The sequence below is a fragment of the Bos grunniens genome, chromosome 9 (assembly GCF_055505025.1).
Source record: "Bos grunniens cultivar Pamir isolate PY7600 chromosome 9, Bosgru_T2T1.0, whole genome shotgun sequence".
In the NCBI taxonomy this organism is placed as follows: domain Eukaryota; kingdom Metazoa; phylum Chordata; class Mammalia; order Artiodactyla; family Bovidae; genus Bos; species Bos grunniens.
The window spans coordinates 15,694,267-15,708,176 of NC_141173.1; the positions used below are offsets into that span (position 1 = coordinate 15,694,267).

The 13,910-nt window shown below is 44.6% G+C and overlaps 1 long non-coding RNA gene across 4 annotated transcripts in view; it reads right to left on the minus strand.

Moving 5' to 3' along the window:
• LOC147365617 (uncharacterized) overlaps positions 1–13,910 on the minus strand; it is a 43,207-nt gene that overhangs the window by 16,165 nt on the left and 13,132 nt on the right. The window contains exon 3 of one of the 4 annotated variants that reach the window (XR_015132598.1): positions 13,642–13,778. The exons of the other annotated variants lie outside the window; for them this stretch is intronic. This is a non-coding gene — a long non-coding RNA (uncharacterized LOC147365617). Of the gene's footprint in view, positions 1–13,641; positions 13,779–13,910 lie in introns of those variants that run through there. 4 annotated transcript variants of the gene reach the window in all.

Here is a 13,910-nt window from a genome sequence, read left to right on the forward strand (position 1 = left end):
TTAAAAATGTATGCCCTTCAACAGAAGTGGCAGTAGGTATACCACAGTGCTTTAACCTACTTAGAAATATCTCTTAAACTGCAGTGTTTTCACCACTTAATTTATGAGTGATGAAATGAAGGGATGAAAAAACCATAACTCAGATTAACATGCGTCACATGTCATGTATCAGTTGTATTCGTTTGCTGGGGCTTTCAAAACAAAATGCCACAGCCCAGGCAACCGAAACAATGGAAAGTTATTTCTTCCTGGTTCTAGAGGCAGGAAGCCCACGATCAAAGTGTCGACACGTTGGGTCTCTCCTGAGACCTCTCTCCCTGGCTTGCAGAGGCTGCTTTCTCTCCGTGTGTCCACATGGTGGTTTTCTGTGTGTCTGGGCCCCAGTTGCCTCTTCTTATAAGGACACCAGCCGTATTGGATCAGAGCCCACCCTAACCATCCCGCTTGAACTTAATTACCTCTTGAAGGCTCTGTTTCCAAAATACAGTCACAGTCTACGACGCCAGGGGTTAGGGCTGTAACATACGAATTGGGGGAGACACTGTTCAGCCTACAACAGCTGGCCATCCTAGAATGCTAAAACCAGACAGGGACGGAATTTATTTCAACCCCTGACAGCTTTCAACTGCAAAACTCTAAAAGTAACAATCTGACCTAGCATGCCATACTTCACTTTTGGATTTCAAATCATTTTCTACACAAGGAAATTTGCAGAAACTGAAGGAACAAAAACAGATTTATTACTTATTTGCTTCTACTCGTGAAAGCAGAGTCAGTATCCTGAGGGGGCGGGGGGCGGAGGGGAACAGCAAAATAGACCCTGCTTTTATTAAGTGCTAGTTCTCCTTTCAGCTCTCTTTTGTGACTTTTGGAAGCAGGCAACCTCTTGGGAGATATACTAAAGGATTTTAAATTTAGAAAACAATTTTTAAATTACTCATTCCTCAGAAGCCACAAATGTCAACTGCATCAATTATGGTTTTGGCTCCAAATAAGAGGAACTCTTGCAAACAGAGGTTTAAGCCTTAAGGACACTGATTATCTAACAAGAAGCTCAGCAGCCTGCAGTTCCAGGTTGGTGAATTCAGCAGCACAGTGAAGACAGGCCCAGTGATTTCCTGCCTATCCCCTCCGCCGGGCAGGAGTTGAGTCCTGTCATCTCGTGGTTGCCAGGGGGCGCTCCAGGCATTACCTCACCACACAAGCGCACCCTGGGGCTGGAGGGAGACCCCTGCCCTCCTGCACCTTTGTATCAAGGGGCGAAGCTTTGCCCAGAAGTCTGCCTGTTCCACCTCATAGTGCTGAAAGGAGCAGAGTCTGTCACCGCAAAACATGACACTAGGAACTCAACACCTGTCACCCCAACGTATGCTGCTCCTGTATGGTGATTGCTTTGAACTGTAAGTGCTTGAAAAACCACAAATGCAGGGAGAGGCTTTCTCTGAACTCTCCTAATGTGTCTAAAGAGAGATTCTCTAGAAGGAACTCCAATGCCAGAAATCCACTCTGGGAGTTTCCTCAGCCTGGGAAGACTGACGCTTATCACAGATAAAGGACTGGAAGTCTTACCACATCCAGACAAACTCTGTCACCAACCATCACACCTCCCACTCACTCTTCTAAGGGCCCTCTCGTCTTTGCTAAAATTACTTGCCCTCTTCTAAGAGGTCTGCATCCCTCCTCTTTCCCCAGTAAGATGGTGTTTAACAAAGTGTTAGTCACTCAGTCATGTCCGACTCATGGACTGTAGCCTGTCAGGCTCCTCTGTCCATGGAATTCTCCAGGCAAGAGTCCTGGAGTGGGTAGCCATTCCCTTCTCCAGGGGCTCTTCCTGACCCAGGAACTGAACTTGGGTCTACTACACTGCAGGTCGATTCTTTACCATCCGAGCTACCAGGGAAGCCCAGTAAGATAGTGTTTAATCTTAATTCTAAACCACCACAAGGAGCCACTCATTTCCCCCCACGGGTCTGCCATACACACGAGAGGGTTATGCGCTAATAAACTTCTGCTTGTTTTTCTCTGTTAATCTGTCTTTTCTTATGGAGTCTCAGCCAAGAACTCAGAAAGATGGAGGGAAAGTTGCTTTGCCCTACTTCAGTCCCAGCCTCCCCGAGGCCTGTCCTGGTAAGGGGCGACAGAATTCATTCCACTTTTTTGTACACAGATACACAGCAGAGATGGACTCATGCTGGACTGAAGCCCTTTTAAATACATTTCCTGGCAAGGGAACCATCCACTTTAGCAGGAGGCGAGTCACTGCCCATTTCACCAGGATTTTCATGAGGGAATTGGAGGTTGGGGGCATCATTCTTTCAATGTGTTTGGCAGTGTAAACACTTTTTACATGGCCATGTAAAAAGGCCAAATCAAATATCAAAGTCTCGAAACAATAGTAATCGTTTCCTTTGCTCACTGACTGGAGTCCCTATGTGACTGCAGCTGGGCAGTGGCCTGTCTGGGGTCATCCTGAAGCTTCTTCACCCACCTCTGGACCTGGGCTGGGGCTCCCTGGACACTTCTCTCTCGTCCTGACTGGGAACCACCCCCCACCTCACGTGCACACACACACGTGCTGACCTCAGGTGGACGGTTAACTGGGCAGCTGAGGCTCCAGAAGAGAGTGTCCCAAGAGAAGCTGTCACAAGTGGCACGGCATTTCCCACCCTAGCCTGAGCCATTGCACAGCATCACTTCAGCTATGTATTCCCCAAGGCAGCTGCGGGACTGCTCCCGGTCAAGGGGAGGAATCAGAGATTCCACCCGGTGACAGGAAGACTGTCACAGCGCTGGTGGGGTAACCAAGAGGGAGTGTGCTAAGTCGCTCCTGTTGAGTCCGACTCTGCAACCCTATGGACTGTAGCCTGCCAGCCTCCTCTGTCCGTGGGATTCTCCAGGCAAGAATACTGGAGTGGGTTGCCACGCCCTCCTCCAGGGAACCTTCCCAACCCAGGGACTGAATCCATGTATCTGATGTCTCATGCACTGGCAGGCAGGTTCTTTATCACTAGCACCTCCTGGGAAGCCCAGACATAACTAAAGACCATCTAAAAGGCTGGCTCTTCTGCCACCTACCCCACTAAACCACCTTAACTGGCCTGATTCCACACAGCTTCCTTTCTGCAGTCACGTCGAGACCCTCAGCTGCCTGTGGGTTGTTCCCACTTGAGTGGCACATACCCCCTCTCACAGGATGGACTATTTCAAGTGAGAGATTGTGGACCTTTTGAAAAGGTACCAGCACGTCTAGTCAGCTCCTAGTTATTCTGACAAAGCCAAAATCAATGCCACTAAGACAAAGCCACTCACCACCAGAGTTTCGAACTAGGAAACATGGAGGCCTTATTTCCTCTCACCCACTGTGGTCTCCGAAGGAGAAGACAACGCAAAGAGAGTCAACTAGCAATGGGAGGGGGTCTCCTTTGTCAGTGAAACCCAAGAGCACCTGGCTGTCAGGCCTATCCGTCCCTCTGATGGATAAGAGCAGAGAAAGAGGAGGTGAGCAGCCCAGGGCAGAAGGAGCGCCACCCAGCGGGCCGTGCTAGGCCTCTCTGTCCTCCCCTCTGAAGGCGGAGGGCTGGTTTCGTGTTGCTTTGCCCACCTAGCAGACAGGATAAGCATCTGAGATCTCATCTTCCTCCTCTGAACGCCTCTCGTTCAGTATTAATCAAGCTTTCCTGGAATCTGAGATTGGAGAGAAAGACTGAAGTAATGAGTATTCCTCAGAACAACGTCACAGAGAAAAATCAAATGTTTGATGCAGGGCACCCAAGCCAGTCCTCCGTGACAACCTTCAGGAACCAGTTAGGTTGGTAGGAGTGGGCTTCAGGATGTGGGGGACACATGTATGCCTATGGCCGATTCATGTTGATGTATGGCAAAAACCATCATGATATTGTAAAGTAATTATCCTCCAATTTAAATAAATAAATAAACTTTAAAAAATTAAACAAACTCCCAGGACAGTTCAACCATTCAGGAAGAAAGAGAAGCTGATATATTTTGCACGTAGCGGTAGGAGGCACGGGGAGGAATTCAACGATGACAGAGAGTCACTGTGTGGAACTAAATTATTTAAGACCCAAGTATTGTCGATTCTGTCTTCATTTATATTAAAGTTACTTTGTGCATTTGTTTGTTTTGCTTTGTTTTAGCAAGAAATGTTGAAGGAAATTTTAGGAAGCTATTTTTATGCACACTTTTGAGAATGCAAAGCACAAGGCTTACAAACAGCTTTGTCTGGATAACATAGAATTATGCATATATACATACCAGTTACCATGAATTACATAAAAGTCTTATACTTCTGTACTTTGTCATCACGAAATTGAATTTCTGTCTAACTGTGACTAAGATGAGGAAAGACTTATCCTGTAATCCTCAAAATTTTGCCTTACTAGTTTTTAGGACTGATAATTGCAACCATGATGTTATAAACATCTGTTTTCGGAAACTGCATTTGTGAAAGTCCTCTTCCCAGGTGGCACTAGGGGTAAAGAACCTACCTGCCATGAAGGAGACATGAGAGACGTGGGTTCAATCCCTGGGTGAGGGAGATCCCCTGGAGGAAGGCATGGCAACCCATTCCAGTATTCCAGCCTTGGAGAATCCCCATAGACAGAGGAGCCTGGCAGACTACGGTCCATAGGGTCACAAAGAATTAGACACAGCTGAAGCAACTTAGCATGCACAGGCACATTTGTTAGTGCTGTGAGAAACTGTTCAAGAAGAGTTGTACGATTGATTTTATTCACCAACCTCGGACAACTTGTCACTGTTTTGCACAGGCACATTTGTTAGTGCTGTGAGAAACTGTTCAAGAAGAGTTGTACGATTGATTTTATTCACCAACCTCGGACAACTTGTCACTGTTTTTTGACCTTGGCAATCTAGTTAACTGGTATAAGGAAAATAAGGAAAAAAAAAACCCACTATGTATAGTTGCTTGAAATTAGAAGCATTGCAAAAACCATTCCTACTTATAAAAACAGTATTACACAAAATAACTTTAACAGACCAACTTTAAAACGTAATATAGAATCCTGATTTGCCATCACCGTGGCATGGACTGTTTTAGCAGGTGAGACTTGGAATCCCCTGACATTCTGATTTTCAATCATTCTGCCTGGTGGATGTCAAACTCTAAAGAAGAAGCACCTGTAAAGGATAATTGGCGGGTCAACCTCAAAAGAAAAAAGTTGGTGAAAATCTCACAAACATGACAGGAATGGAAAGAGATATTATAGGGAATTAAGCTGTGAAATGTGCCGCATCTATTATTTTTTTGTGACAGTGTAAAATTTACTTTGATATTAAAACTGAAAAGGAAGGAAAGCTATAAATGTCTCATGAAGATTCCTAACGCCGTCTTCAGAAGGTGCTCCCCGCTTCCCACCCCGCGCACTGTAGTCACAGTGAAGGTCAAGTTCGAACTGACAGGGATAATTTATGAGAGCTGATCCCGGGGCTCCACAAGCTGACAGAAATAAAAGGGGTGCACAGACCAGTGTCCTAGCTTACAAGAACCTTCAGTTCAGTTCAGTCACTCAGTCGTGTCCGACTCTTTGCGACCCCATGAATAGCAGCAGGCCAGGCCTCCCTGTCCATCACCAACTCCCGGAGCTCACTCAGACTCACGTCCATCGAGTCAGTGATGCCATCCAGCCATCTCATCCTCTGTCGTCCCCTTCTCCTCCTGCCCCCAATCCCTCCCAGCATCAGAGTCTTTTCCAATGAGTCAACTCTTCGCATGAGGTGGCCAAAGTACTGGAGTTTCAGCTTTAGCATCAGTCCTTCCAAAGAACACCCAGGACTGATCTTTAGAATGGACTGGTTGGATCTCCTTGCAGTTTAGGAGACTCTCAAGAGTCTTCTCCAACACCACAGTTCAAAAGCATCAATTCTTCGGCGCTCAGCCTTCTTCACAGTCCAACTCTCATATCCATACATGACCACAGGAAAAACCATAGCCTTGACTAGACGGACCTTGGGATGTAACAAACAGTCATAGTATGAGGTCTTTGGTAAGATCCTGACTAGGAAAAAAAAGCAATATAAAAAACCTTTGAGGATCAATTGAGAAAAAAAAAAAAACAAAACAACCCATGGCCCGTATATTAGGAAACAATATTTCATTCACTAAGGAGTGAATTAGCTACTATATTATGCAGGATAATATGGTGAAGCATTTTGGTGTGGGATTTCATATAGTCTACAAATTTAAATGGTTTAGTGGAAAGATATCTACATGAAGTATATGCAGCAAGATAAACAGTTCTCAGATACAGATGGTGAGTGTATAACTATTGATTACACTTTTTTTTCCTCTTCTCTTTGTATCTGAAAGTTTTCAAAATAGAAGTGTTTTTAAATACCTGAATGTCATTCCTGTCCCTCAATTTTTAAAATTCTTAAAAATAAGAAGAAAGGCATGTTGAAGTTGGCCTAAGAAGATGGGACCTGTAATACAAAAACGAACTGGCAAATAGAGTGTTCTCCCTCAGATGTTAAGGCCTCATCATTAGGACAAACAAAACGAGAAATCTGGGCTCACCCTTCCTTTCCTGGGCAGGCCGGGGCTCGGACAACAGTGTTCTCCGTGTAGGTGGGGGTCTGGAAGGCCCAGCAGTATTTACCCTAGGAGCTGCCAGGCCCACCAGGGCTGAGAAGTGCTGGGCTCTCTGCTGGTTTCAGTAAGACAGCTGGTCAGAGTCAGCCTCCGGGCATGATGTAACATCGCCGCTGAGTAACGCTGTCAGCAGACAGTAATGCCTAAATCAAGCTTCCAGTGAGAGGCCTGATACAGAGACAGTCAAGATGTCGATATTAGCAACAGATAAGGCCTGTAGTCATGATGGAGAGTCTGCTCTTCAGCCGAGTGTCCAACAGAAATGAAGTCTTTCCTAGCGTCCACAAAGACAGACTCTCAAGTCAAGCACAACTGGGAGCTGTGGAGGAGCTCCGTGGGCTGGGACACCCCTCTGTCCATGTGCCCCTCTCTCCCTGACTCCGGCCTGAATGGTGTCCATCCTCCTGCATCCATGAAAACCTCACTCACCGCTGCTGGTGGAGGCGGCCTGCACCCGCCCTCCTTCTGGTCCTCACCCTTCAGCATCACCTGTAACCCGTTCACCTGCTCCACGTGGTCTGGGAAAAGCATGTTCACATTTCTATTCATTATCTTTTTTTTTTTTTTAATGGTAACAGCAATTTTTTAATTTCAAAGTGACAAGTAATCACTGTGAAAAAAAAAAAAAAAATGAGACAATGCAGAAAGAGGTAAAGGAAAAAAAAAAATCCCTCCCAAATCTCACCACTGGAGAAAACGAACCGCCATTAACACGGTCATATTTTATTCATTATTTCTTCATAGTTCTACCAACTTTTCAACTTATGCTTCCTGCCCACGTCTGCCCGGAGTGGCAGGAAACACTGCAAACTTCCTCTGTGCCCCAGTGCCCAGGGCAAGCATGCCATCCGCCAGCCTCTCGACCCAAGCACAGATGAGCAGACGAGCTCAGTCCTGGCGCGCGGCGGTGGGGCGGCGGAGCGTTCAGAGAAGATGACTTCTGATATTTTAAATTCAGGTTTACTGAGCTGCTTTTTAATTCTATACTAATGGGATGAATGTGAACTTTTTGTTTCTCTATACAACACTGCCCCCTAGTGGTGCTCTGTCCCCCTTGCAGAGCCGCCCAACTCCCCGCCGGGGTCCAGAAAGGGACATGGAAACACCGTGTCAGCAAATCACTACTGAATCTGGATTGATTTGTGAGCATTTGTTCCCAGTTGAGCCTTTTTAAGTGAAGCCTTTATTTCTCCTGCTTTTCCCTTCCAGGAAAACCGTGCGTGCTTAGTCGTGTCGGACTCTGCTACTCTTTGGACGGTAGCCCGCCAGGCTCCCCTGTCCATGGGATTCTCCAGGCAAGAAGACTGCAGTGGGTGGCCATGTCCTCCTCCAGGGGATCTCCCCGACCCAGAGCTCTAACCGGGGTCTCCTGTATTGCTGGTGGATTCTTTACCATTTGAGCCACCAGGGAAAACCGTGTCCTGCCATAAAAATATCCTGTCCTTTTGTTCCTAAGCTTTTATCACAAGCTGCACTGGGAAAAGGCGAAGACTCCCGAAAAATGATCTAAAAAGGAAAAGCAGACCTTCCGCAGGCTTCAGGGAAGGGCCCCTTCCTGCTCCCAAGCAGCTGTGGAGAGCAACCCCCCAGGAGCCGGCTAGGGAATGGGAAGCGCTCTGTTCATCATGCCTGGAGTCTCAATCCGAGGGAAACAGGGTCCAGAGAACACTGACATCCTGACATCTGTATCAATAGCCAAAACTCCTGTCATGTCCAAAGTGGGGTGGCTCCAAAACCACTGCAGATGGTGACTGCAGCCATGAAATTAAAAGACACTTGCTCCTTGGAAGGAAAGTTATGACTAACCTAAACAGCATATTAAAAAACAGAGACATTACTTTGTCAACAAAGGTCCGTCTAGTCAAGGCTATGGTTTTTCCAGTAGTCATGTATGGATGTGAGAGTTGGACTATAAAGAAAGCTGAGTGCCAAAGAATTGATGCTTTTGAACTGTGGTGTTGGAGAAGACTCTTGAGAGTCCCCTGGACTGCAAGGAGACCCAACCAATCCATCCTAAAGGAGATCAGTCCTGGGTGTTCATTGGAAGGACCAGTGTTGAAGCTGAAACTCCAATACTTTGGCCACCTGATGCAAAGAGCTGACTCATTGGAAAAGACTCTGATGCTGGGAAAGATTGAGGGCAGGAGGAGAAGGGGATGACAGAGGATGAGATGGTTGGATGGCATCACTGACTCAATGGACATGAGTCTGGGTAAACTCGGGGAGTTGGTGATGGACAGGGAGGCCTGGCATGCTGCGGTTCATGAGGTCACAAAGAGTTAGACACAACTGAGTGACTGAACTGAACTGAACTGATAAATGTGACCTCCACTGGCTCCAAAGCTGGTGTGACCCTCAGTATAAGTAACGCAGCATCACCCCTCCTGTCTGCAAGCAGTGCCTCCTGTTCTACCTTCCCTGATTCTTGCATTCAAGGGCCTTGGAGGGGCCCTTCCTGAAGGAAAATGCTGCATCTTTAATTAATAACTTCCAATTCTGGAGCACCTCCTCTGGCAACTTCCTTTCCTCCTCTGATTAATGAAGGTGGAAATCTAAGAATGATGCACTGACCCTCTTGACACACTTACCCATTCTTCTTTTAATACTTCTCTCTTCGTGGCAGTCATTCTGCTTCTCACAAAGCACATACTTTGTAAGATTTAAGTTATTTTTCAGTATGGAGATCCCTTAGAAAACTAAGAATAAAGCTACCATATGATCTAACAATCCTACGACTGGGCATATACCCCAAGGAAACCATAATTGAAAAAGACAGTTGTGCCCCAATGTTCATTGCAGCACTAGGACATGGAAGCACGGAGGCCTTATTTCCTCTCATCCACTGTGGTCTCCGAAGGAGAAGACAATGCAAAGAGAGTCAGCTAACAGTGGGAGAGGGTCTCCTATGTCAGTTATGCCCAAGAGCACCTGGCTGTCACGTTTGTCCATCCCCCCGATGGATACGAGCAGAGAAAGAGGAGGCGAGCAGCCCAGTGTGGAAGGAGAACCACCCGGCGGGCCATTCTAGGCCTCTCCGTCCTCCCCTCTGAAGGTGGAGGGCTGGTTTCTTGTTGCCGGGAGAAATATCAATAACCTCAGATATGCAGATGACACCACCCTTATGGCAGAAAGTGAAGAAGAACTAAAGAGCCTCTTGATGAAAATGAAAGAGAGTGAGAAAGTTGGCTTAAAGCTCAACTTTCAGAAAACTAAGATCATGGCATCTTGTCCCATCACTTCATGGGAAATAGACAGGGAAACAGTGGAAACAGTGGCTGATTTTATTTTTCTGGGCTCCAAAATCACTGCAGATGGTGACTGCAGCCATGAAATTAAAAGACGCTTGCTCCTTGAAAGGAGCAACCTAGATATCCATCAACAGATGAATGGATAAAGAAGTTGTGGTACATATATACAATGAAATATTACTCAGCCATAAAAAAGGAACACATTTAATTCAGTTCTAATGAGGTGGATAAAATTAGAGCCTACAGAATGACGGAGAAGGCGATGGCACCCCACTCCAGTACTCTTGCCTGGAAAATCCCATGGACAGAGGGGCCTGGTGGGCTGCAGTCCATGGGGTCACTAGGAGTTGGACACGACTGAGCGACTTCACTTTCACTTTTCACTTTCATGCATTGGAGAAGGAAATGGCAACCCACTTCCGTGTTCTTGCCTGGAGAATCCCAGGGACGGGGCAGCCTGGTGGGCTGCCGTCTATGGGGTTGAACAGAGTCAGACACGACTGAAGCGACTTAGCAGCAGCATACAAATGAAGTCAGTCAGAAAAACAAATATCCCATATATTTGTTTAACACATATACATGGAATCTGGAAAGATGGTACTTAATTAACCTATTTGTAGGGCAGCAGTAGAGATGCAGACATAGAAAACAGTGAGGGAAGGAGAGAGTGAAATTAATTGAGAGAGTAGCATTGAAACATACACTTATCATACACAAAATAGATAGCTGGTAGGAATTTTCTGTACGATGCAGGGAACTCAAACCCAGTGCTCTGTGGCAGAATGGGCTGGAAGGTGGGAGGGAGAGTCAGGAGGGAGGGGACATTATATATACCTATGGCTGATTCATGTTGATGTATGGTAGAAACCAACACAATATTATAAAGCAGTTATTCTCCAATTAAAAATAAATAAAAAATTTTAAAAGAACCCTAAAGAATTTGTTAGTGTTAACATCCTTCCTGACACCTTCTTTCACTCTTATGTTTCTCTCACCCAAGATGACAATTCACTTCCCCCAGTATTTTAAATCTCACTTAGTCCATCATAACATTCTCCTCACTAGCCATTCTGTCTCTTAATATGGACACTGGTCCATCTTAAATGCTATTGCCTAAATCTTCTGCATTTCTCCAATCGTACCTCCTCCTGCCTTGGAAGAACCCCTTCAGAAAATTAAGAAATGTTGCAATCAATCTTTGAATGTCAAAAATTTGACAGTGACAAATTTGAATGTGACAAATTTCAGATCCTGTACATTTCAGAATTTCTCCTGCACTAAATGTTGAGCAGAGGATTTATTCTGAATTTCTATAATTAACGCTTAGTTTTTCTCATCTATCAAGATATTATCCATCATGTGTTGCTGCTGCTGCTAAGTCACTTCAGTCAAGTCGGACTCTGTGCGACCCATAGATGGCAGCCCACCAGGCTCCCCCGTCCCTGGGATTCTCCAGGCAAGAACACTGGAGTGGGTTGCCACTTCCTTCTCCAATGCATGAAAGGGAAAAGTGAAAGTGAAGTCGCTCAGTTGTGTCCGACTCTTAGCGACCCCATGGACTGCAGCCTACCAGGCTCCTCTGTCCATAGGATTTTCCAGGCAAGAGTACTGGAGTGGGGTGCCATTGCCTCCTCCGATCATGTGTTACTCTTGGAAAAAAGAACCATATCTTCAATATGCTTACCTCCTTGATTAAAGTGCTTAACTGCACTTAATCGAACACACTAGTATTAAACAGTATTAAATCTACTATCTTTATATGTATCATAAGTTTAATCAGTGAGAAATTCTTCAGAGATGTAGCTCCCTAAATAGAAGCTATTGGTTAGCAAGGAGCGAGTCCCAAAACAAAGGGGGCCAATTATGGTATCTTTCTGCTGAGGGATCCTAGACTTGTCAGAGCGCTTTCTAGAAATTTATGACCACCAAGTCCAGAGATAACATTTATTTTCTTTGAGGTGTGTCCCTCAGACTTTGAAGCCCTAACCCTCAAGGTGACTGTACATGGAGACAGGGTCTTTATGGCAGTAATTAAGGTTAAATGGGGTTATAGGATCTGGGCCTTAATCCAATATGAGAGGAAGAGACACCAGACTTCTCTCTCTCTCCCCACACCATGTGGAAGGGCCACATGAGAACTCAGCAAGGTGACCATCCGCCAGCCGGGAACAAAGCTCCCACAAGGAAGCAAATAGACCAGCACCCTGATCTCGGGCTTCCGAGAAAGGAATTGAAGATGGCACAAAGAAAAGGAAATAAATACCATGCTCATGGGCTGTAATAATTAATACTGTTACATTGTCCACACTACCCAAAGCAATCTACAAGTTAAATGTAATCACTATCAAAATACCAATGACATTATATAAGAAATAATTTTAAAATTTGTATGGAAATACATAAGACCCTGAATAGTCAAAATGTTCCTATAAAAGAAGAACAAAGCTGGAGGTATCATGCTTTCTGGCTTCAAACACAATTACAAAACTAGACGAATAAAACTGTACATTACTGGGACAAGAACAGACACATAGATCAGTGGAATAGAGAGCCTAGAAATAAACCCATGATTATATGGTCAATTAATTTATTTCTTTAACTTCAAACTTGTTATTTTCTATTGGGGTCTAGCCAATTAACAATATTGTGATAGTTTCCGGTGAACAGTGAAGAGACTCAGCTATACATATACGTTTATCCATTCTCCCCCAAACTCCCTTTTATGGTCAATTAATTTGTGATAAAAGAAGCAAGAATATCCAATGGAGAAAAGATGGTCTCTTCAATAAATGATGTTGGGAAAATTAGACACCTACATGCAAAAGAATTAAACTGGACCACTTTCCTATACCATGTACAAAAACAACCTCAAAATTGATTAAAAACTTAAATGTAAGATCTGCTAGAAGAAAATCCCTAGAAAAAAAGCATAAACTATACACTGTTTGACATCAGTCTTGGCAATATTTTTTCATGTCTGTCTCCTCAGGAAGGGAATCAAAAGCAGAAATAAACAAATGGGACTTAATCAAACTTAAAAACTTTTGAACAGAGAAAAAAAAATAGCCATGAACAAAACAAAAAGGGTGATGAGAGAAGATATTTGCAAACATTATGTCTGCTAAGTGGGTTAATATTCAAAATATATATTAAAAACTAAACTCATACAACTCAATATCAAAAAAAGCAATTCAATTTTTAAAATGAACAGAGGACCTGAACAGGCATTTTTTCCAAAGAAGACATACACGTTGGCCAACAGGCACATGAAAGGATATTCAGCATGGCTACTCATCAGGGAAATGCAAATCAAAATCACAATATCATCTCACGCCTGTCAGAATGGCTGTCATCAAAAAGACAAGAAATAGGAATTGTTGGTGAGGTTGCAGAGAACAGAGAATCACCATACACTGTTGGTGGAAATGTCAGTTGCTGCAGCCAATACAGCAAAGAAACATTAAAAATAAAACTGTCATCAGTTCAGTTCAATTCAGTTGCTCAGTCGTGTCCAACTCTTTGTGACCCCATGAATCACAGCACACCTGACCTCCTTGTCCATCAGCAACTCCCGGAGTTTACCCAAATTCATGTCCATCAAGTTGGTGATGCCATCCAGCCATCTCATCCTCTGTCGTCCCCTTCTCCTCCTGCCCTCAATCCCTCCCAGCATCAGAGTCATTTCCAATGAGTCAACTCTTCGCATGAGGTGGCCAAAGTACTGGAGTTTCAGCTTCAGCATCAGTCCTTCCAATGAACACCCAGGACTGATCTCCTTTAGGATGGACTGGTTGGATCTCCTTGCAGTCCAAGGAACTCTCAAGAGTCTTCTCTAAACCACAGTACAAAAGTATCAATTCTTTGGTGCTCAGCTTTCTTCACACAATCCAGCAATTTCACTCCTGGGTATTTATCCAAAGAAAATGAAAATACAAATTGGAAAAGATACATGCACCCCTATGTTCATAGCAGCATTATTTATATTAACTAAAATATGGAAACAACTGCATCCACCATTGGACAAATGGATAAAA